Below are 24,695 nucleotides of genomic sequence, written 5' to 3'. Positions count from 1 at the left end.
ATATTTCTGCACAATTTGAACAAATCTGAAATAGATCATCCCCAGAGACATATGTACCAAATATCAAAGCTATCTGACTGGTAGTTTTGAAGAAGAAGATTTTAAAAATTTTTTTACAAAAAATGACAAAAATTGCCTTAAAAATACAAATGCAAATTTCATCACGATTTGAACAAATCTGACTGAAGTCACCCTAAGTAAACTGTATATCAAATTTCAAAGCAATTGGACAAGTGCTTTCAGAGAAGAAGATTTTTTTACCAAAAACACCAAAATTGCCCCAAAAATACAAATATGCAAATTTTACCACAATTTGAACAAACTGAAGTGAGGTCACCCCAAGTGAACTGCATATAAAATTTCAAAGCAATTGGACTTGCGGTTTCAGAGGAGAAGGCAATTGTTGACGGACGACGACGGACGACGACGACGACGGACGACGACGGACGACGACAGACGACGACGGAAAATCAACCTATTTGATAAGCTCCGCGTCGCTGACAGCGGAGCTAAAAAGCTTATTGTCTCGGCATATAGGAGACGGCTTCGGTATGTCAGCCCGAGAAAGTCGTTATAACTGAAGCGTGTTGGGTAACTGTTGCCCGTTTATAATGGACAATTTTATTAATTTGTTATTGTGTAAAGATGATGGCGAGTAATCGGGAGGTTTGCATAGTGTTGACAGCACAGGAAAGGCCTCAAATAAAATCAGTAAGATCTGAACAGTGTACATTATATTACTTTGAACTCAATTTTTAAACTGTTTTCAATCCCAGACAGACTCGGTCAACGTTACACAGTCCACTGCCTACGGGCAGTGTCACTATCAGATACTGCCCTGCTACTGCCATGTCACTGTTACTGCATACCTGAGCAGTGACAGAGATAGCTCTGACCCTGATGTACATGGTAGCTGAAGAAGAGTTTCGGTCAAATGACGCTCATGACAGTGAAACATACTTGTACACAAGATCAGGCCAGAGAGCAACACATGGAAGACCAGGAGACCTGGAAATCGGGAATTTTTGAATTCTGGCATATGAGAATAATCAAATATTAAAGAAAGAGATGGGGTCACCATGCTTGATTTTCTAAATTTTCACATTCACGTCATAAAATAATACAAAAGTAAAATCTTGAACAGTAAAGATTACATGAAAAAATATATGACCGAATGGAATTGTTTTTTTAACCAAATTTGCAATTATTACACACAAAATTTCAGAGATTATAACATTTATTTGATTGAATATTTTAACCTTCCAGTATTTTCAATTTTGAGTAGCATCTTATTCATATATGTCTTGTACTTTTGAAAAAAAATCTTCTTGGTTGGTCACTGAACTCTTACAACACGGCAACTGGCCAGAATTCACGATTTTCCCACTGTTTCATTACCGTCATTTTATGTGCTCTTCGGCAGGAGCAATTGACCTGGCCAGAATTGGATTACCTCAAGGTGGCTTAGACTGCGTGCATTCGTATGTCGTTTTCATGATTTTTTGCGCGTTCTTGTTAGTTGAGGAATAACCGCATCATTTTTGCAATATGTCTAGGATGAGAAACAAACTATTTATTTTTCTTGGCCTTACCAGTGTTCACTCATACATTCATGAATGAATGAATGCTTTATTTCACCAGATGCTTCACAGTATGTACAATAATGAAAATCTCATACATTCATATTAGGTTCCTGCATATTAATCACTGATATGTTTACCTTTTTCAAGTACACCTCATGGAGATTTTCCATAATATGAAATTCGTCAATTGTACGAATAAACCATTAATATTCTTTGATAATCACTAATATACGCCGTTATTTATATCGGTGACGTATGTGTGCCGAATTTGCGTTGTTGGTTGTCGGTGTTTGCGGTATTGAAATTGGTCTGCTAGAGCCAAAAACAGTCCCGAAGGAAAACAGGTCTTCCGTTTTGCAGCTGGTCCGATACTTTGTTAAAAATGTTTTGTGATAATCACATTTATATGCAAAGCAAAGTATTTCCATGACTCGCCTGTATAACTTTTATTGCAGCACGAACGACTAGCTTGATCTAAGTGCTGCTACAGTACACTACTGGAATGGGCTTGGAAAGTTGTTTCTAATCTTGCTATTACAACCATACTTTCTCTCTGAATTGTAGCCGATATATACACATAATAGTTTTCTTTCTCAGTAGGGTTCTCTGTGTAAACACAGAGTAATATCATAGACAGTCTATGATATTACTCTGTGGTGTAAACCAAAAGCCGCTCATTTACCTGCCTTTGTTTCATCAGTAGATATACTATCTCTTTGAATTTTAGCCAACTAGAATTAAACTGTACAGCTACTATAGCAAGGCGAGAAACAACTTTCCAAACCTATTCCAGTAGTTTAACAACATTTAGATCAACTTAGTCGTTCGTACTACGATGAAAACAGTCGAAACACGATTGATGTGCTACAGAAATGTGTCACATTTACGCGAAACTGAAAAGATACATAAAGAAAATTGAGTAAGAGACAATGTGATAAGAAATTGATCTATAGATCTATCTATCGACTGATATATCGAATCGATCAATTGAACTATCGATTTATTGATCTATCTTTCCATCGAACTGATAGATTCTTTGCTCTATCGATCGATCTGCCCATCAATTTATCTATGAATCGATTGATCAATCGATCGACCGACCATCTATCAAACATCGATTGATAGATCGATCGATCTATCGGTTGAGTGATCGATTTATCTATCAATACATTGATCGCCCTATTTATCTATCTATCCTATCTATCTATCTATCTATGTATCTATCTATCTATCTATCTATCTATCTATCTATCTATCTATCTATCTATCTATCTATAAATTGGTCGATCTATCGCTCCCCATGAATCGCTTAATCAGATATCATTTAATTGATACGTTATTGGTTGTTTGATGCGGTATTGGGTGAGTTTTCTACGTTATCAGTTGATTTAATCCGTCATTGGTTCATTGATACGTTATCGGTAAATTTTTATTACGTTATCGGTTAGAAAAAATTACTACGTTTGCTTATCAGTTCGTTACTACGTTATCGGTTAATTTACTACGTTATCGGTAAATTTTTACTACGTTTGATATGTTATCGGTAAGTTACTATGTTGTCGGTTGTGACAAGGCCAAAAGACGAAGTCGAGATCCTATCATGTTTCAGTGTATGTGTATGTGTATGACGAGCCTTTGTCTAGGATCTAAACTTTTGGCCTTCATCCTTTTGGAGTGCGGACGAAGGCCAAAAGACAAAGTGCAGATCTGAAAAAGATGAGTATTTGCCGATGTTTTTGTTTATTTTTGTATGACTTTTTATTGAATCTGAGTCCAATAAGATACTTCCGATCGGCTGTGTAGCAGCATTATTTGCTATCAAGTCCCCATTTTAGTTTCAAAATGTTTTCATTAAGTCCCCGACCCAACGAAGAGTCAGATTTTTCGAATACCCAACTCCATCCCCACTCCTTTTCTGCCCAAAGTTGGTTTTGAACGCAACTTATATTCTAATTTTTCTGAAATTGAGGCAAAGTACTCTTCACCAAAGTCTCATCTAATTATCAATCATGTATTGACTCTGAATGTCGACTCAGAGAGGGTTTGACATTGATATTGACATTCATTGCCTTTCTTGAGCGCTTAGCAAGAGGCCCCGCATGACCCAGACATGCTAATGAGCAGGACAGTGTGGACAGTGTAAGAAATTTTCCGAGACTGCAAAAAAGCACATGTATCAGATATATACACACTGTATATACGTGTCTTGTCATGATTTGGTGCCAGGGCCAAGGTTCAATTAAACCTGAAGGCTAATATAGCCGAACAGTACGAATCACGGTTCATTCAATACGATGAACTCTTGTCGAGGTTATCAAAAGAACGTTAACACGAGCAGTGAACAGCTATAGGTCGTTGAGTGCGCACAAAGACTGCTATAATCAATGGAGATTACAGATAGGTCGAGAAGACATATACACAGCTTGATGCATAGATAGCTAACACGAACATATAAACACGGTGAATGTGAAAGTGTTCTATATTCACAGAAAAACTTCAAGCAGACATGAAAACCAAAAATACATGAAAAAAGGACCAGGTCTTGAACAAAGGATGCACGGAATCTAGTTTTTCTCTTAACCTTGATAAATGCTGGATTTTCCCGGTCGCTATTTCTGTGTACAGCGTAATTTGCTCAGCCGGGTTTTCCCCAGCTTCACTTATTATGCACATTAGCATCAGTTTACCTTTCGTTCTAGATACTATTCAACCCCTTGTCAACTTACATAGAGGACTGTTTTTGAAAGCTGTGAGTGAACCCATTATAGGGAATGCAAACGATGCGACCGTATGACAGTGCAAGTTTGGGCGGATAGACTCGCACCAAGTTTGCAGGCATATAACTGGCATCGCCACACAATAAATTGAGGGAATAAAGTTCAGCAGACCCGCGTTAGTGGTAGGCTATAATTTGAATGGCTATCACAATTAAGTTATGCCATTTGTTATTACGACATGCCTTTCGTAATTACGATATGCCATGATGAGATGCAAAACGCGATCATTTGGACATGAAGACTTCACATTAGTAATTACGATATGACATGACCAGATGCAAAAGCGATCATTTGGACATAAAGACTTGACATTCGTAATTACGATATGACATGATGAGATGCAAAAAGCGATCATTTGGACTTGAAGACTTGATTTTGAATTTAAATATCGCAAAGTTTTGAGTAACTTGTTTCTCTATACTCCAATCTTTGCACGGCGACCTCGATTTTCATTGTTGATTTGATAACAGAATGGTTGAAACTTTCACTTGGGAAATATTGAGCAAAAGTTTACATGTCAGTCTTTTACTTCCGAGGCGCATACTATCTTAACAGATTATCAGTGGCAGACCAATAGCACTTTACTTGATGTGGCTTTTGACCAACGCGGCAAGTGTCAGTACAATCAAAATCCAGTTGAGTATAGACCTGCCATTAAATAGTCACACTCGATGGAAAATGTTCATATGATACCATGTCATGCAATGTTTTGATATTGATTATTGGCTCATGGGTTGAGTGTGTTGTCACTCAATTATCTAACCACCCGATACTTCCATTTGCTATACTATAATGTGTGGAATTCGAACGACTTTTCCCAATAATCACTGTTCCTTTCCGAGTTCTTTTTTCCAATGTGTACACAAGCAAAAGTAGTTTCTGAACTAAGATCCAGTGATAGCCACGATAGTCTACAAAAGAGACTTCTCAACATGGCGTTGATGAAAATTGCCATCTTTCTGCTTATATACTGTTTAACTATTTTCCGCTATATTCCTATAGCAAGCCAGTTTGAATTTCCAGCTATGTCTTCAATTCGACAGTAAATCACTCCATAGATAATGTCAAAGGGAGCCGTAAACTAAAATTAGTAACATAACAAACGATGACTTCACAAAATCATCAAACAATAAAACTCCCTATTTTGCTTTAAAATATAAAAGAGACATTTACTGCAGAAATAGAGTACTAAAATCGTGAGAAATCACTGACATTTTAAATTCAACTAAAATGGATCAACTAACGGTCTAGTTCTTTCATGGCTACATCTCTGTAGTCACTGTCCAGATCCTTTGTGCTTGTTCTCAAATTGACAGCCGTGCGAGTTGATGAATTAGTCTGGTCCCTGCCACATTTCTACCGCTGGCTGCGCTGCTCAGTAGCGCCAGCAGCGTTTGAACAAAAGGCAGGGAGCCAGACTAGTTGCTGAATTTGCACTTCGGGGAATTTCCGTGCATAATTTAGTTAATCATTTACAGCGATTTGGTTCGATTTGAAAGTTTTAACAAATTTTATTAATTTCTTTTGCCTTTCATCTGTTCCAGTAAGTGGTACCACGGTCCCTCCACAAGGGAGGGACCTTGGTGGTGCCTTGCGTTGCATTTTAGGACAGTTTAGAACAGTTAGCTAATCCTTCAAACTTAATGACAACTGCCAAAGCAGGCTACCATTGTCGAGTCGCAAAACTGTCTCCATGTTGTTGTAATTACATATTTTATCAACTAATGTTGAATATCTCCGTAATTGTAAGGCACAAAATTATATAACATTTTCCGCTTTTTGTTGTGAATATACTGTTTTAGAGCGATTAACATGTAATGTAAAATATATTCTTTACTGACTCTAGGGTCCTTAGATAAAAACTCTCGGCCAGCAACATTCACTTTATGTCAATTATGTTTCCCGCTCAAATTGCTTTACCGCAAATACTTCAGAGTTTTCACGTTTTCTGCAGTGTTCATCATTAGAGTATATATTATGAGAACAGTAACTGCATGTGTGGTAAGAATATATGTTTCTTGGACTTGTTTGATTAGTCTTGTAATCACTCTAGTATTACTAGTTGCTATGTAAGCTCAATTCATATTGTAATAAATCAACTTGTAGCTTAAACAGAACTGATCAGTCGCTTCTGTTAGTATTCTCATCCTCACACTACTCCCCAACAACTGTAGGCCTAAATACACGAATGGGGAGCTTTGTTTACTATGACGACGTGACATAACTCAAATTTCGTTTGGGGCATTTCCCGAATAGGGCATAGCTTGCTCGGTAAAGAGGCCTTATCACATGCACAAGCCAAGTTTGTCGTCTCCGAACAAAAATACGGGATTTATTCTCTAGTCGTTCTACGTCACGACAACCCGCGTCTATGTCATCAATTTTGGTGCGTCGGACCTTTTTTTTTTTGGTCGATCTTCGGTGTGCTCGTAAATATGTAACAAACAACGTGGCGGCCGATGTTTCTCCCACGATCAAAAGTCATGTAATGAAATCGATAATTTCACAGACTACGACATTACTAATCCGAACAATGTAAACACAAGAGTGTAGCGCCTGTATATTCCGAAGAATTACGTGAATAATTTGCGGAAACGACGAACTCGAAGCTGGTCGCGTATACCGTGGGCTCCGTACGCATTGCAAACAGGGTCAGGCGCGACGTTTACAGTGTTCGCCCGCGCCGTCGAGATTCAGTCGATATTTGTTCCCGAAAAATAGCGTATCTTCGTCTGTGATAAATTGCTAGGACTATGCTTTCTTTGAAATAGAGCATAACTTTGCGGAAGGTAGCCTACGTGTAGACCGAGAGCTGTCATTTGCTCCACACACGAACGAACGTGAACGCTACACACACGACGGACGACTGGAAATGATTGACAACTTGTGCACGGCGTGCACGCTATGCCGAATGACCATTGCTATTTTTGAAAACTGAATTCTAATCCGGACTTATAAAATGACCACATCGTTTTTAGCACAAAAACAATGTTCAAAGTAAGAGCAACTTATACTGCGTACGAACTATTTGGAGCATTCAACAACGAACATTTCACAGGCGGTAACTGCTTGCCCCACCACAGGGCTGCTTGCCCCCTCGTGATCAATCGCGGATCGCGCAGAAGCTGATGGAAATTCAGTTCCATGCCTTATTCGAAGCTAAACCAGTCAAGAATTGTTTTCGATCCGTCTTGTATACAGCGCACTTCCGCGATTTGGAAACTTTGAGGGAGAAATAAACTTGTGAAACGGTCGATCGATCTTCACTTACGGTATACTGCAGTCCACTTTAACAGGAGGTGCACATGTACACTTTACGTACAGCGGTTGGTGTACCCCTTTACGATAGGTAATCTGATTTGTATTGAAACTATCGTAGGGCATTTGCGTTTTTGCGACATTTAAGTAAATTGCTGCGACATTGCGAACAAAGGAAGGACTCAACGCACCGTATTTTCGAGTATATGATCTGTGTTTGTTTTTCAGATTTCGTCCAAAAACCTACCCGCACGCGGACGGCAAACAAAGAATTTATTTTACGGCGCCTTAGGTGGATGTTTCATTCTGAAGAAAAAGCCGAGATCTTTCTCTGTGCTGTGATTATGACGTAAACTCAAGGAGAGACAATGACGTTTGCATTTTGCCAAAACTTAAAATAGCAACGCGAAAGTCCAGATTGAAAGAATTGACATAAGTTATGCACGATAAATACTGTGAATTTGAAACAAAATATTGGTAGTCATAATGGTGTGCATATGATTTGTTTCAGTGAGTTAATGTAAACCGTTGACAAAGATTTGGTTTTACTTGTCGCTGACACAACATTACAAATTACACAATATTACAAAAATGACAAATTCGGGAAAACCCAATGCATCTGACAGGACAGTTCCAAGTTGAGATTGTCACCAATAGAACCTATTCTTGTTCAACATTCACAGTAACCCCACCCTACGATGGTAACCGCCCACAAACTCCAAGAACACTCCTACTGTGGATAAACTGTTTGTCTTGGGGCCTTTCACAAACAACAAACAGAAACATACTCCTTAGGACGATGTAGAATTGTTTACACCTTTCAGTGATCCAAGTATTATTCACTTTTGCCAGATTGAATACAAATTGACACTGCGGTTTGTGCAGAAGTCGATGAGAATGAAGCACCACGACCAGTACCGTCCACCATATTGCCCGCCAGTGCACTGCTCTCCGCCATTTAAACAATAGCAAAAGTATGTACCGCCACCTAGAGGTTGCAGTTGGATGGGCTTGACGACAAAGGTTGTCCTCTGTAAGGGTCACCTAGTCACATCGACTATCTTGTATTGATTGTCTGAAACTTTTGTTATTTTTTTATAGTCTCCCGTCTGATTCATCAGCAGCCATTACCTCTGAGTGCTGGCACGGCCTGGCAGTAGGCCAAGCACAAATAGAATGGGTTTGCCGTATATGTACTTATTTATAACGTTAGAGCAGTCAATGTTGGCATACACCCAATATGTATGGAAAATAGTTTATTGTAGTTTATCGGTGGTCTTGGAGTGGGAAAGTATTATTCAATCCAAACCTAAGCAATAAAGGCTGTTTGTTCTTGACATCCGTGGAAGCACAAGCAGTTGTTTACGGCTGACACCCGTTAGACCCTCGTTCCCTTACGAAACACTGAAACTCAAACTCTGCTAAAATCGGACGGATCTATCGCGTTCGGTTCCGTCCCTCCATTTCTCTTCTGGCGTTATCTATATTCACCAGGTCACAGTAAACTGCTGGAAGTGCATGACAAAGTTTTCCTAATTTTTATGCACCCCTCCATTAACTCTTAATCTTTTCATAACGATGGTTGCTTTTCAACAAAACAATATTTGTATGGTACTATTGACCAGGATCTGTCTCTATAGGCCCTATAGCCTCTATACGACTATTATTACCTTGTCAGTTTTAATGACGCCACATGCATTTGCGCCGTTTGACTCTGTGGCAACTTATTTCAGGATTTTAAAAAAATTATCTCCACACGTTTCGCACAGCAGCTGAAGAAAGCCAGCCTTCAAGCATAGCATCTGTCCAACTGTTGTCATCACATGATGCATATGTCACCTTAAGACCCCCCCCCCCCCCGCACTGTGGCACGAACGGTTTGCAAATCATTCATGTTCGCACAAAATAGACACACGAAGTGAAAAACAGAACATATTTTTCTTATACGAAGGGTGTTCTCCACACACCATGAATGACATAATCAAAATTAATAGACTGGTGTGCAACTTAGTATGAGAGACATGCTCTATCATGAAATTTAAAGTTACATTGCCCAATAAGGCTAGTCTTATATGACAATATTTTAAAGAATTTATTTTCCAGCTTTTAAAAAAGGTTTAACATGTTCTGTAAATTGTGAAACAGAACAAATTGCATTGTATTCTTCCAATTCCTTTCTGCGGAGATTCTGTGTACGTGTTGAGAATAAAATGCCGCGATGTAAAAGCCATTTTGTTTTTCTTATATTGTATTGTATACCCTAACGCGTACCCATGTCATGACCCGTGTCTTACGTTGGACAATTGTCGTACAAAAGGTCGGACGAAAAGAACCATCATTTGAAGGAAAGACAGCTTTGACAGGACCCCTAGCGACTGTTTGTGTCGTTCTTGCACAAACGCGAGGTCAACGTACGACGTCGTAAAGGTGTATGACAGATAAGCGTTTGGAAAGTCCCGAAACAAGTCTGAAAAAGCTTATTGTCTCGGCATATAGGAGACGGCTTCGGTATGTCAGCCCGAGAAAGTCGTTATAACTGAAGCGTGTTGGGTAACTGTTGCCCGTTTATAATGGACAATTTTATTAATTTGTTATTGTGTAAAGATGATGGCGAGTAATCGGGAGGTTTGCATAGTGTTGACAGCACAGGAAAGGCCTCAAATAAAATCAGTAAGATCTGAACAGTGTACATTATATTACTTTGAACTCAATTTTTAAACTGTTTTCAATCCCAGACAGACTCGGTCAACGTTACACAGTCCACTGCCTACGGGCAGTGTCACTATCAGATACTACCCTGCTACTGCAGTGTCACTTTCACTGCATACCTGAGCATATGAGAATAATCAAATATTAAAGAAAGAGATGGGGTCACCATGCTTGATTTTCTAAATTTTCACATTCACGTCATAAAATAATACAAAAGTAAAATCTTGAACAGTAAAGATTACCTGAAAAAATATATGACTGAATGGAATTATTTTTTTTAACCAAATTTGCAATTATTACACACAAAATTTCAGAGATTATAACATTTATTTGATTGAATATTTTAACCTTCCAGTATTTTCAATTTTGAGTAGCATCTTATTCATATATGTCTTGTACTTTTGAAAAAAATCTTCTTGGTTGGTCACTGAACTCAGTCTTTGACAACACGGCAACTGGCCAGAATTCACGATTTTCCCACTGTTTCATTACCGTCATTTTATGTGCTCTTCGGCAGGAGCAATTGACCTGGCCAGAATTGGATTACCTCAAGGTGGCTTAGACTGCGTGCATTCGTATGTCGTTTTCATGATTTTTTGCGCGTTCTTGTTAGTTGAGGAATAACCGCATCATTTTTGCAATATGTCTAGGATGAGAAACAAACTATTTATTTTTCTTGGCCTTACCAGTGTTCACTCATACATTCATATTAGGTTCCTGCATATTAATCACTGATATGTTTACCTTTTTCAAGTACACCTCATGGAGATTTTCCATAATATGAAATTCGTCAATTGTACGAATAAACCATTAATATTCTTTGATAATCACTAATATACGCCGTTATTTATATCGGTGACGTATGTGTGCCGAATTTGCGTTGTTGGTTGTCGGTGTTTGCGGTATTGAAATTGGTCTGCTAGAGCCAAAAACAGTCCCGAAGGAAAACAGGTCTTCCGTTTTGCAGCTGGTCCGATACTTTGTTAAAAATGTTTTGTGATAATCACATTTATATGCAAAGCAAAGTATTTCCATGACTCGCCTGTATAACTTTTATTGCAGCACGAACGACTAGCTTGATCTAAGTGCTGCTACAGTACACTACTGGAATGGGCTTGGTTTCTAATCTTGCTATTACAACCATACTTTCTCTCTGAATTGTAGCCGATACATACACATAATAGTTTTTCTTTCTCAGTAGGGTTCTCTGTGTAAACCAAAAGCCGCTCATTTACCTGCCTTTGTTTCATCAGTAGATACATTGTTAGATGTTTACGCGGCCTTTTGGATAGACACATACTTTGCACTGTACCTCTTTCGGTATTGAAATAGCTTGGGCATATTGCATTTTTGTGAGTGCAGAACGTGTTTAAGGGAGGGTTAATTATTAGCTTTATCTAAAAGTAAATTAACCAACTTGATAAAATTTCAATAAACAACAAAGGGCTTAATTGTTAGATGGATGTTTCCTTCTGTTAAAATGGCCCATATCTTTCTCTTTGCTTTGGAATATAACGTAAACTCGAAAGAGGGAAAACGCCGTTTGCACTATGCGAAAGCTTAAGATAGCAACGGGAAAGTCCAGAATGAAAGAACCGACACGGGGAAAACCCAATGCTGCGTGCGCAAGTAGGTGACATCATCGGTTGTATAAAGGCTGTTGCCGTCACGTTTGACGACATTCTATTTTCTGAGCAAGTCCCAGCTACAGTCCAAGTGCTACATCGACGATCGTTTCCTTTTATTCACAAAATGGCACACTTCATTGGACAATAGCCACAGTTCTCTGAATCTTCCATGGCGACGCCAATTTACTCTGGTAAGATTTTTGAGTGTGTGTCACTGTGGATTTCTGTTAAAGTATAATATCTGTAAGCTCATGTAATCCATATTCACTCTTACGCTGTCTTACAAGCTACTCATTGTACAAATCATATTGTCTGTGGGCTATTCATATATTTGTTCCTCCTCGCAGTGATGTAAACCTAGTTTTGTATTTTCTTACAAAAAATCTATACATCAGCTTCCTTCCTTGGAAGATTTCATTTCAGTGTAGTCTCTCTTTTAGGCTCTTAACGAACTGTCTTCAACAAACAATGATTGGTTCAGTCTTATACAATCTCCGCCACATCATTTTTGCATTAGAGGACAAAGTGTCATGTGGCAGACATGAGCATTATCATGAAATTTTATTTAACTTTGATACAGAATTTTCAGCAGAACAATTTACCGATGATGTTGTTTTGTTTCTGTAATTGCATTTGCAGGCTCAGTGGTAAGCAAACCGCCAAAATATGATGAAACTTATATGTCAGCAAACAATGGGATGTCGTATATACAGCATGCCCATGTCTCAAACAGTGAAGACGCGATGGCGATGGCCACATCAACACTACTACCATCCATTGGGTAAATACATAATATTTGAAAAGCGAGTTTATTTTTTGTCCAAGTTTGATATTTCCCCGAAAGTATTTCATGATCAGGTGCAATTTAAACAACTTAATTTTTAAGGGGCATTCCTGAACCCCTGGTTCTCCCATGAGTTCCTGTTGACGTTGAGTGTTGACTTGGTGTTAGCCCATTGTTTCCCTTTGAATTTTTATCATGTTGGCCCATTTGCTGTTAGATAAAGCCGACAAATGGATTGCCCCTGTACGAAGTGCCTAACAATCAATGAGCGACCGTGTTCTCAGAGAGTGCGTTTATGTTAGGTATATATATATATGTCTGTTTCTTCGCCATGACATTTAGTGGCAGTGATTATTGGGAAATTTACTTGTTTACACCAGGCATTGCGATAATAAAGTAAAAGAGTTGCAGGGGTGCGAGACGACTAACGCAACAGCCAACAAATCATGTCAGCCACAGTCCGTATCTAACAGATCGAATGAAAATGACACCAACTCGGTTACTCTACCGACACAAAAATTACTCTATAAAAAAGACTCTACCGCAAAAAGGGTACTATTTTGTCACATTTAACCAACAATCTTAATTTTCTCGTCGTTACAGAACTGGAGATACTGTGGATAACCTAGACAATACAATGAGAAGTCTCTGGTACTTCAACACTGTGTGACTGCGTCGTGCAGATTCCTGCAACGTGTCGTGTGGACATGATCGACGCCTGATTCTAAAAGTCAAGCTGGACTCGATAGGGGGGGATATGACGGGACTCATAATTTGACAAATTTGCTTCTTAGACGGGGTTACTAATTTAAAATAACATATATAAATCACTTACAAATATATCCCATGCTACTTTTATACTGTTTTAAATATTGGCTTGAGAATATACTAAACTCACACAATTACTACGAAATTTTACTAGGACGAGCGACGAGGGGGCAACGGGTTGCAGCAAGTAAAAGATGTAGAGAAACTCCCAGTTTGTGTTGTACGTTTTTTATTTACTGAAGTGACTTCACATTGTTTCAATTCGTGCATTTGTAAATCTGAATTTAGTCATTTTCATTTGTATTACTTTCACTTTCGATATCCACATTTCGCAGTAGACTTAGACAGAATTTATTTATGATTCTGAATTTGCATGAAGAGTAACGAAGATACTTTGTATGCATACAATATGTACAAAATAAAAACACTCGGGTAGTCGGCAAATAAAACCAAATTGACTAAATGTACACCTCCTTCGTTCGTGTCTGTCTCGTCTGACTGAAAGTTTTCTTCTTTTGCAGTGGAGAAAACACGTCAAATGACCGAATCATATTTTGAGCAGAACCTCATGTATAGCTATACTTCTTTATCCTGTAGTAGTTCTTAGCCCTCTGGCCACACTGCCATACTATCCTTAAACATCCTGAACTGGATACCCGTTTTGCACAACGTTTCTCTTGACGTGATTTGTGGATGTGAGAGTGTTCGTGTGATTTTAGTGTTTGTGCATGACGAGTTTTTGTCTAGAATCTCGACTTCATCATTTGGCCTTCATCCTTTTGGAGTGTGGGCGAAGGCCAAAAGACGAAGCCGAGATCCTGAACAAGATACATGTAAGATTTTACGGATGTATTTGTTGAAGGTAATTTTTGTGTGACTTTGTTCTATGTCGGTCCATGAAGCTACTTCTAAAATCGGCTGCCTAGAAGCATTACGTCATTTGTTTTCGAGTTCCCATTTCAGTCTCACGTTTTCAAGTCCCCAACCCAACGAAGAGTCAGTTTGTTTCAGTACCCCTTTTACCCTCCCCCTCCTCCAAAAATGGTTTTTAACGCCTTATACGGCCAATGCTCTAAATTTGAGCAAATAAGCGATGAACTCTTCGCCGGGATTTCATCTAAATTATCAACCATGTATTGACTCAGAACGCCGACTTAACGAGGGTATAGGTTAACATTCATTGGCTTGGTTGAGCTTTTTCTAGCCGATGATATCATAGGCGTATCTTTAGTATAAATGGCCCCGCATGACCCAGACATGCTAATGGGCAGGACTGTGTGCCCCGTGTTCGGCCTTTGCCGCCTGAAATGAGTTAAAACATTTTGCGAGACTGAAAAACAGCACATGTAAGCTTATCAGATGTATGTACACTGTATACACGTCTCGTCATGATTTAGCGCCAGTGATAAATTAAACCTGGAACGTTACGAAATCAAGGTGCATTCAGTAGAATCGATACATAACTCTAACAGAGGTTGCCAACTGATCAAGACCGGTAAACATTAATATTTCCACAGAGAAAAAGGAAAAACTGTTTTCTCCTCGTCTTTGGAATTTCTCAGTGGGCACGATGGGAAAGATTTTCTTGCAAGGGTTTCTTGCAAAGTGCAGATCAAGTACATAATTATTTCCACGTATGTAGGTTTAATAATAAATTGCACTGGTTTGACATTATTAACAGTTGTTCCGCCTTTTTTCATATCATTATCAGAATAGGTTTGTGTTATGAATGACTCATGGAATTTTCCCTCTTACTACACAGCTGGCAGACGGGCGGGCGGATCATCCCAATATTGTCATTCGAAGGTGTGCCGCCCAAGTTGAAAAACACCTTTGAAGTCAGGGACACCTTAGAGGTCTTAACACACCTACGTATGCGCACTGTTAAATTCAAATTGGCCCATGATTAAAGCTAATTCGTCAAAATGAGACCTAGAGTTCAGGACTTCATCAACAAGCCCTACGAAATCAAACCCCATAAAATGATGCTGGACCGAGGTCTCCTGGGGTCACCAACCTTACAAGTCCGTCAGGGTTGAATGGCGTTATGCATATCAGGGACGGCCGCGTGATATTTTTTTCACATTCAATCAGCAATCTTAATCTTCTCGTCGTTGCTGAGCTTGAGGCAGTATGGAGATACTGTGGATAACCTAGATAATACAATGAGAAGTCTCTGCTACTTCAAAACGCGGTGTGACTGCTCTGTGCAGATTCCTGCGTCGTGCAAACATGATCGACCCCTGATTCTTACAAACAAGCTTTGTTCGATGTAGTGTAAACTGGTATGCTGTGGTTTGCACTAGAAATATGCATACCACAGAGGCTCCTTAAAACAGACACCAAAATAAAATGTCCACATAGAGCCCCGGCATAGAGCTAGTCTTGTCAATTGATGATTAAATAAATATGACGCATATAGGCCTATATCTGATCCTAAGACATAAGACTCACGACGTGGACACATAAAAAATGTAAAATTGTTTTATCCTCACGAAAAAATCAAGCTGATATAAAAATGACGTAAAAAGAGGAGAAAGAAAACCCAAAGAATAAAATTGGACAAATACTTCTATTATGTTACTATTCTCACATTTTACGAATATTTATACACCTGATGTGGCTCTGTGTTTCAATCGCAGATCAATAATGCCAAGTAATCTGAACCCTATTATTTGCCGAGACTGAAATGCGGCAAAGAAAATGTTGGTGTCATACGTAACGTGCATATATGATTTTAATTACAACACGTAATTTTGAAGCTCATAATGGGAAGGGGCCTTCCGTTCACATAAAGAAGCACGCGAATACAGAGTTAGGTAGCCTCATATTTCTGCTTTTTATTCCTCTCTCGTTTAAGCTGGTCCAGGTCTTGAACAAATGATGCTAGGATAAGGGGTCTTGTTTTTCTCTTACCCTAGATATATGCTGGATTCTCCCGTTCGCTATTTCTGTGTGCAGCGTCATTTGCTCAGCCGGGGTTTCCCCAGCTTCACTTAAACGCACATTAGATACGTTTCAACGGCTTGTCAACTTACACAGAGGACTGTTATTGAAAGCTTGAAATGAACTCATTAACAGGGAACGCAAACGAAGCGTCCCCATGACAGTGCAAGTGTGGATAGACTCGCTCTAAGTCTGTGGGCATGTACTCAATATCAACATAGAATATATTGAAAGAATAAACTGTAAACTGCTGCCGAGAAAAGGCAAATGACTGGTACCAGTCTATGATGTGAACGGACGAGAGCTCAAACAAATAAAGGAACTAAAATGACCAACTGGCCAACCGCAAACAAAGATTTAACTGTCTTGAATACAGAATGCGAGGGTAAAAGTCATGTTTTTCTCATACCCAAGCTATTAAAAAATGCTGGATTTTTCCGCTCGCTACTTTTGTGTACAGCGTCACTAGCTCGGTCGGGTTATCCCCGATCACTTATTACGCATATAGCTTTGGTTTATAACTGTTGTACACTGTTCACGTTATTTCACGCTGTCATTGAACTCATTAAAATTGATTGCAAAGAAAACGTCTTTATTTAATAAGACAGTATTGATGTTGACGAAGAGGCGGTGTTCCAGGGAGACGCCTTTTGATTTGCAAAATCCATGCACATTAGCCTTGCGCTTGCGCACACCGACGGTTTGCCGAGTACACGCATCTTCGTGGCTCGGGCACACCACACACAAGGATTCTTTGGGCACACAGAAAACCGTAATATCTGGCGAATGTTTTATCGTCGACTGTCGAGTAACCATGGTCGAAAGGTTCATACACTAGGAAACGGGCGAACAACTTTTGATCTGGATGAAAGTTTTATTGAACCACGGTCCGGACCGTGATTAAACAGCCAGCATGACAGCCTTAAAAAGTCCGCTAAGGGACGATTCAGAATTCACTTCCAGGGGGGCGGAGGATTTTCAGGGGGGGGGCCACCCATTTTTCCCTAGAAAATTTAGGGGGGGCCAGACAAAAATACCGCGATCTTTTAGGGGGGGGCCAAGGAAAAAAAAACATCAATTCCATATTTGCCCAGAATTTCTGATCTCTACAAAAGAGAACCATAGACGCTACCTGGGTGACAGATAAACTCAACATGTTTAGTTAAACTCCTTTAGCTGCCAAATTCGGTAATATTCACAGTGGTTTGTTTTATGCATCTATAGCGTATCTTGTTCTCCTCCCTGAAGCGTTATGAAATGTCCAGTATTTAGCATGTCAATACAAACCATACAGTGAACAGTCAGGGTTGTTTTTGTTGAAAAGAGATCTCAGATCAAGTCCAGACTAGAATTCATTTATCAACAATAACAATGGTCATTTATGTTCACACTGGTATGTTGCTAAATACAGCATTGGGTGTTCTATGTAGTGATAGAATAACAAACAAATGCTGATACACAGAGATGAACATTGAACAAATGCTAAAAATTACAGCAAATGTCTTTTTAAGGTTGGGTTTACCTTGTAGCTTGTAAAGCAGTTGAAAGTTGCATGATAAAGAAGTGTTAATTTATGCAAATGTATGCAAATCATCCGATTTCTTGGCTTCTTTTGCCTCCCAATTTCAAAATTTCCAAAGAATTTAACTCCACTCCGGCTGGGTCAAATTTTCTGAAATTTCACATTATGTTTTTTAAATGCTATATAACACAACAACTATCAATTGGTTTTGTTTGGCAATAAAGCTCTTACATTTTTAATAAGAGGCATTTGAATACGAGGCATTTTAATTTTGCTGATCATGATTTTAATCAATTATTAGAGTGTCAGTCTTTAAACCCCTACAATTTTAAAATGAGGATGGATAATGCCAAATAAAACAGTTGTTTTTTCTACATGAATACTCTCCTTTCAAGTAAAATATTACGTTTCAGAAAATACTGTCTAGATTTTGACTTAAATAAATTTTTATCATTAATACAAAAATTGAGGTTTTTTACCCCAAATATACACCCACTTCATCCTTTGAGTGAACTACTGCTACTGCTACTCTTCTGCTCCTTTTTTCTATGTTTCATTCTCATCAATTTTACCCTTTCTAAATTTTTTAAATGTTCTACATAACTTTTTACAGTGCTTAAATCTACTATAAACTTTTTGAAAATAAATTTATGGCCGTCTCATCTTCAAGGTGCTTTTTCAGCGAATAGTTTTTTAATGTTGAAAATAAAATATTATGTATTACTGTCAAAAATATATGGTGAAAAATTTACAAAAGGGTCGATTTTCAATAATCCTGTATGTGCATCCAGAAGATCATGTGGCACTGCACCAATGCTATGGTGTCGGATTGTTGAAATATTGTGTAAACAAGAAATTTGCTGTAGTCCAAGAAGTGATCTCAGCGTGTATGAGGCTAGGAGAAATGTGGATAGGCTTACACATTGTGTATTGATGCTAATACTTATGTGTCCCATTCATTCTGATATGTATAATCAAATATTTCACAGTGGCGGCTGGCAGAAAAGGCAAAAAAATAAATTAACATGTATTGTTTCGTGTCATCTGAAACATGCGCATCATGACTATTTTAAAATTAAAGTTTGTTTAAAAAATTTGAAATATGCATGCTCTGTCATTTTGAAAAATACTGCTGACAAAATGTGAATTTTGACTTGCACAGGTTGTCTGCATTTTAATATGAACATTGGATTGTGAATGGAATGAGCAGAATAAAATGTGAATTCATGTTTTGGATAAGGTGTTTTTGTCCAAGAAATGTTCTGAAATATTCCTCAGCATTTTTGCTTTCAGTGGCAGCTACTTGGTTTTATGATAACCAAATTAGAAAAAAAAGAGAAAATTAAAAACAAGTTGGCTTTTCACCAATTTTAATTCCTAATGTTTAAAACTTTCACCGTGAGTCTGCAAATATTCAGCATCATCAAATGAAAATGTATGCTGAACGTGTGCATGTACATGTACATCTCACTTTCCAGAAATATCTGGATATCTGCAAATGATGTACCATTAAACTTCAAGATATATATCACTTTGCCAATTATCTGCTCCTCTGATTTTCTGTTCACCATTTCTAACTGACATCTTTGCTTGTCTTTGTGTGCATCATATGTATCAGTGAGACATAACAAAAAAAGTATTCATATTTAGTAATTTACTTTTCTTCAGAAATTTACAACAAGATATGTTTATTGCTACCCTTTCCAAAAGTGTGCAACTTGCAGTCCCTGCAAATCATTCTTTTATAGTCACATAACCCGAAATGATTTGTTATATCATCGATTAATGTCCACTAGGCCCTACAGTTCCTGCAACTTGTTAGACTAGATATGTCTATAATGTACCGTATAAGCATGCATGTATATATTAGGGGGGCCATGGAAAAAAAACAGGAAAGATGAGGGGGGGCCATAGATTTTTTCTATAATTTACTAGGGGGGGCCATGGAAAAAAATCACCGAGAAAATAGAAAATCCTCCACCCTCCCCCTGGAAGTAAATTCTGAATCGTCCCTAAGGCTGCATTCACAAATAATGGTAAAGGGGGATTCTAAAATTCTAGGAGAGTAGAGGGGAACTTGAAAGTTTTGCTCTTCGTATAAGGTTTCGACCTGCACATATTGTGGTTTCTCTTTATCTTTTACATTTTCCGAGTCTAAGGTTTGGTAGGTAATACAAAAGTTTGCAACATTTTTATATCATCCAATGGTTCTAATGTTAGTAATAATTATTCATAAACTACTAGTAACAGGTCGCGTCGAACATCTGCGAGCAGAACTGAGCAGTGCATATTATTTTTTTATGAAAGTAAATCCCTTAAATTAAAAATAGGCAGTATATGATAATTTGTGAAGGAGATTTGAAAAAGTTTGATCATATGGATGGGGAGACATGAACATTTTTAAGGGTATTGAGGGTGGCCTGAAAAATAAATAAGATTTCAATCGCGATTCCTCCAGCCTCCCCCTTTCACCTTTATTTGTGGACGCAGCATAATATATTGGTTCACTTATACTAACCTTTCTCTGGACGTACAAGTCCATACTTATAACATTTGTAACCATATGGACTTCATACCAATCTTTCATGATCATACAGCTTACGACAGGGGAAATTGCTGACAGTCTGAGATGGGTGTTGTTCCGCTAGAAAGCCAAATTTATTCGTTAATTTTTTTCATGCCACTTGCCTTATCTTTTCCGTTCGGTATTAATTTATCTGAACTGGTCGTTGAGCAACAGCCATCAATGAAAATAGCTGCAAGGAAGAATAAATAAAATTAAGGAGATCGAAGAAACAGAATCAGATGACGAACTTAATCAAACCAGATTACTTCATTTAATACTGAAAACAACATCATCAAAAATGCCTTAGACCAACAACATCCAAGAAAATTCGAGTATTGATCGCCACGTGCATGGCCGAAGAAATATAAACTTTCGAAACCTGCTGTATAAGTGAATTAGTATACAAAAACGGTGTGTTTATTCTGAAACTGAAAGATGGGAAATTTTAACTTCAGTTCAGTATTTGGTCAATGACGTTTTTATACCGTCCAATCTAAATCAACTCTAGAAGCTCTTATGGATATATTGTGCCAAGTAAAATTCAAGTTATTTATACTAAAAATGATAACACGATAAATGAAGAGTCCTATACAAGTCATTTTAGGGATGTATCAAATTAATTCTCGAAGGATTGTTTATAAGTCGTGTGTGAAAACTCGTTAATGTCCTTCGTTTAGATATGTCGACTTGTTGTTGATGACTATTTAAATGTTTTTGTTATTAATGGAGTTCAGATAGAAATAAGACATATGAAAACAAAAGTTATTTATGAAATTTTGATGGAAAGTAATTTGATCAAAACAAGTGCAATTTCAGTTTGGGAAATGGAATGTAATTGTAATTTTGATGAAAGTAAACTGTGGACGTTAGCTAAGAAAATCACTCCAGAAACAAAATTACACTCATTTCATTGGAAATTTATGATACGCAGAGTGCCAAATGCTATTAAGTTATTTCAATGGAAGATTAGAAATTCTCCTTTGTGTGATTCATGTAAAGTGTGGGATACATATAAACATAGATACTGGGATTGTATAGTTGCTACGAATATATGGAAATATGTTGAAAATATCTTGGAAAAAGTATTGGGTTTCAAATTGTTACTGAATTATAAAATAATTGTAGGAGGAATTGAAATGAAAAGGAAAAAAGATAAATTAGTAAACTTGATTATTTTAATAGGAAAATGGGCTATACATAAATACAACACCTGTAATTTGAAGTATTCTATTCCATCTACTGTAGTGATTAAAAGTGAGCTATTACAGAGAGCTCAAGCACAAAATTTCAAGCTTTTACGCGATGTAATATGTTAAATATTTCATTTCATACACTGTAAGTTAGGATGTCTTTTTCTTTGATGTGTAGCGAAAAATTATTGAAGTTGAATAAATATGTAAATAAAAAAAGATATGTCGACTTGGGGTGGCGGACAGAAGGCAAGTAGTCGGCCCGGCGACATCTTACCCTATAGGCTTACTCTCGCTGTGTACTCTGCCCCTTCGAAGGGCGAGCCAATCACAGGAACTGAAGTATGCAATTTTGGCTGGTATGGTGATTCGCAAGACCAGCTTTCAATTTGAAAACTTTCAGATATTTCTGATATATGTGTATGATAAAGTAAAGTAATGCGCCCGAAGGGCGCGCCGAAAAATGCAACTGAATGATGCAATTCTGGCTGGTATGTATTTTATTCAAAAGCACACTGATATGATTTATATACAGAACGTCACCTTCAAAATGGTGCAAACACATATCAAGGCTTGTTTGTTAAGGAAGACTGATGCTACTACATCTCTCCCTAGCTCGGCCGACTAACTGCAGGTAGAAACTTTCTACCTCTCTCTCAACAGACTTTAACCGGTATATTATTAAATGTTTTGAAAGGTTGATCCTGTCAAATCTCCTCCCCCACGTTCAATCAAAACTGGACCCAAATCAGTTTGCATATCAACGTAAAAGAGGTACAGATGACGCAGTCGCTTGCCTTCTCCATAGATTGTTAGAACATCTTGATAAAGCTGGTAACTATGCCAAGATTCTATTCATTGATTTCAGTTCTGCTTTTAACACTATTCAGCGACATATTATGATAGATAAATTAATGAAGTTCAATGTTCCATCTTCAATTATTCATTGGGTTTATAATTTCCTAACTGACAGACCACAGTGTGTAAGGGTTGGACAGTCCAAATCCACGATGATTTCTACAAACACTGGTGCCCCACAAGGATGTGTTTTAAGTCCGTTCTTGTTTATTTTGTATACAAATGATTGCCAAAGTAGTTCTCCAACTAGCCCATTTTTCAAATTTTCAGATGATGCAGCTGTACTTGCTCTCCTTAGTGACTTAAACTCGAAAATTGATTACATAAATTCTGTTAAATATTTTTCTGATTGGTGTAGCTCGAATTTCCTAGAGCTAAATGTATCAAAGACGAAAGAGCTTACAATCGACTTTCGTCAGGTTCCTGACCAAAATGACCCGATTTGTATTGATGGAGAACCTGTTGAACAAGTGACCTTTTTCAAGTACCTTGGCGTAATTCTCGACAGTAAACTTTCATTTAGTCATCATACAACAGCCCTTCAAAGAAATGTCAGCAGAGGTTGCACGTGCTTAGAAGACTGCGTTCCTTTGATGTGGATTCACATCTGTTACTCTTACTATATCGGAGTATTATTGAACCACTTCTGACTTATTGCAATATCTGCTACTTTTCATTGCTCTCTACCGTAAATCGCAATAAGTTGTTAAAAATCTCGCAAACTGCTGCTAAGATAATTGGTGAACCCACTCCGTCCCTTTCAGTGCTCACGGATAGTGCAATACTGCGCAAAGCACGATCAATCACTGCTGACGTAAACCATCCTTTGTATTCCTCTTTTGAATTATTGCCTTCAGGAAGGAGATTTCGCTGCTTGAAGTGTAACAAATTAAGGTACAGAAAGAGCTTTGTCCCAACAGCCATTAAGAGACTCAATCTCTGAAGTGTATTTTTTTCCGTGTGTTTTCTGACTTAGTTTGTGTTTTGTTTTGTTTTTGTTTTTTATGTCTGTCAGGTCGTTATTTTTATCCTCTGAGCTGTAAGGTGATTATCCTTTTTAGGACAATAAAGTATAATAATAATAATAATAATAATAATAATAATAATAATAATAATATTTACTCACAATATTCTGCATTATCTTTGCGATAAACTTCCTGTTTTGAATAATCACAGCAACAGTGTTACAGCTCACAATAACCACTGCACTGGACACTCAGGAGTGTTTCACCGTGGACAGTAGACTCCGCTGAGTATCGTGTGATTGCCTAATGCATGGCACTGTGCCCGATGGTAGCACAATCGAAGGCTTTTCTTTTCGACTGGTCGGTAACACATAGTTGGATAGTTTATAAATGTATGAAACAAAATTCCTTGCTTGCAAAGGCATGCTGGTTTGTTTGAGCCCTGCCCCATATCTGGCTGAACACCCGAGGCTAGTGAATGAGCAAGGCAACCTTGAGCAAGGCTATATCTAAGCGCACTCTACCGAGCATCATGAAAAATTTCATGCAATCGAGTGTGTGGCGCCCCCTCAGGATAAAGTTAAAATTCCAACCGAGAAAGAATGTCCATAGAACTCAAGCAAAACAATAGTTCCAGGAGAGCTTTTCAGGCCCTCTGGAACTAAAAATAACTAATTTGCCTACCGGGAAATTTCTCCGCTTACCTTCTTCTCACAAAAAGCTCCACTCTGCTCTCTCCGAACCGCAAACGTTTCACTACTATCTCCCTCTCTTTGCCCTGCACCCCCTCTCTTTCCGGTCGACAAGCTCCTGAAAACAACCAAAGCCTCAAATAGGGCATTTCTCAATTTACCCGCGCAATAAGAATAAGTATAGGGCTAATGGTGCTGTAGCTACTAAAAGAGTGGATGGCATGGAAGACTAGTATAGCATAAAACCAGATATAGTGAATGCAGAGGTCCGTTGACAACAATCCTATGGCAGAAGAGTTGTTTCAGTATGGCTCATATAACAGAACACCTATACACAGACATTTAACAATTGCCACAATAGAAAACTGCCATTAGGCTTACAGTTTCTTTGCAATATTTCTCTCATACAAGGTGGACACTTATACAGACAGATGGAAGAAAAATTTTGA

The 24,695-nt window shown here is 38.1% G+C and overlaps 1 protein-coding gene and 1 long non-coding RNA gene across 2 annotated transcripts in view; one reads left to right on the top strand and one right to left on the bottom strand.

Moving 5' to 3' along the window:
- The window catches only part of LOC139151940 (uncharacterized), a 116,633-nt gene extending 92,613 nt beyond the window's left edge, over window positions 1-24,020 (bottom strand). Inside the window, exons 1-2 of the mRNA XM_070725002.1 lie at window positions 23,716-24,020; window positions 20,494-20,731 (exon numbers count right to left, since the gene is read on the bottom strand). The gene's annotated coding sequence lies outside the window, so the exon portion shown is untranslated. The remainder of the gene's footprint in view (window positions 1-20,493; window positions 20,732-23,715) is intronic.
- On the top strand, window positions 11,969-13,974 carry LOC139151937 (uncharacterized). The gene is made up of 3 exons (XR_011556510.1): window positions 11,969-12,146; window positions 12,595-12,736; window positions 13,343-13,974. It is a non-coding gene; the product is annotated as an uncharacterized lncRNA (long non-coding RNA).
- Window positions 24,021-24,695: the final 675 nt, after the last annotated feature.

Source organism: Ptychodera flava, chromosome 15, assembly GCF_041260155.1.
Source record: "Ptychodera flava strain L36383 chromosome 15, AS_Pfla_20210202, whole genome shotgun sequence".
NCBI classification, from domain to species: domain Eukaryota; kingdom Metazoa; phylum Hemichordata; class Enteropneusta; family Ptychoderidae; genus Ptychodera; species Ptychodera flava.
This window is presented reverse-complemented; position numbering and strand designations above follow the sequence as displayed.